General features: G+C 40.3%; 1 protein-coding gene across 1 annotated transcript in view; it reads left to right on the plus strand.

Annotated features, from left to right (window-relative positions):
• LOC101856339 overlaps positions 1-1,480 on the plus strand; it is a 30,324-nt gene that overhangs the window by 11,459 nt on the left and 17,385 nt on the right. The gene's annotated exons all lie outside the window — the stretch shown is intronic.

Genomic DNA, 1,480 nt, shown 5'->3' on the forward strand with positions numbered 1-1,480 from the left:
TTAAACTCACCCTTACCTCCAATTCTTTCTGTTCCAGAATGGCTGGAATCCCGTGCGTGATCCTGAGCGGCATGAACAAAAGCGCCGCCTATGAGATCGGCAAGAAGGCAGACAGACAGGCCATGGGGGCACAGTGGAATGCTGTATACGTACAGGACAACTGGAGGTTTATCGATGCTTTCTGGGCCTGTGCCTGCGTCGTGGGGAAAAAGAGCGGTGAGTTTGTGTAATAAAGAAAGATGAGAGGATACGAGATAGGTTGAGGTGATGCAGAGACATAAGAGGATATGAAATAGGATGAGGCGAGTCTTAGTGATGTAGAGACTTGAAACTGAGAGGATGTGAGATAGGATGAGGTGATGCAGAGATATAAGAGGATATGAAATAGGATGAGGTGAGTCTTAGTGATGTAGAGACTTGAAACTGAGAGGATGTGAGATAGGATGAGGTGAATTAATGATACACTACACAAGTATGAAAGATTATAAAAAGGTTGTTGTGATGCGAAGAGAAAGGAGGATATGAGATAGGATGAGGTGACTTAATGATATACAGGCATGAGAGGGTATGAGATACGGTGAAATGATGCTGAAACATGAGAGGATATGAGATAGGGTGAGATGAGTGTGGGTGATGCAGAGACATGAGAGGGCATGAGATAGGATGTGGTGAGTTTGTTATAGGATTTAGTGAGTTTGAGATCTAGTGACATGATAGGATATGAGATAGGAAGAGGTGAGTTTATGATACATAGACATGATAGGATATTAGCTTGGAAGAGGTGAATTCATGATAAACAAATATGAGAGGATAATGAGATAGGAAGAGGTGAGTTTTATGATACAAAGACATGAGGTGATAGTATGACATTGGATTGGGTGAGTTTTTGATACTGCCAAGCGATGGGATATGAGCTAGGATGATGTTAGTTTGTGAAACGAAGAGGTGAGTTTGTGGAATGATTTTGTTAGTTTGTGACAGTGACAAGAGAGGATAAGAGATAGGATGAGGTAAGAACGGAGACATGGCCCGATATGAGATAGGATGAGGTGAGTTTGTATTATACAGAGACATAATAATATAGGATGTTATAGAATGATGTGTGTTCACGATAGGATTTGGTGAAAATGTGTGTGATACAGTGGCGCGATAGGATATGAGATAGGATGATATGAGTTTTTACAAAAAAATAAGATCATGTGAATGTGTACACCTCGCGGAGATGAAAGGTAATGAAGTAGGGTGAGGTGGGTTGTGATAGGATGGTGTGAATTTGAGAAAATATTATCCGTGTTTGTGATAGAATGAGGTGGGTTTACACTGAACATTGATTGCTACCTTCGTTAGATTAAAATTTGAAGGCTGGAGAACATGTGGGTTTTTAAAAAAAATTAAAATTGACTGAAGGCATCGATGTATGTACATATTATTGATCTGTCTTTTTTATTCTCTCTCTCTCTCTCTCTCTCTCTCTCTCTCT

Source organism: Aplysia californica, unplaced genomic scaffold (assembly GCF_000002075.1).
Source record: "Aplysia californica isolate F4 #8 unplaced genomic scaffold, AplCal3.0 scaffold00140, whole genome shotgun sequence".
NCBI lineage: Eukaryota > Metazoa > Mollusca > Gastropoda > Aplysiida > Aplysiidae > Aplysia > Aplysia californica.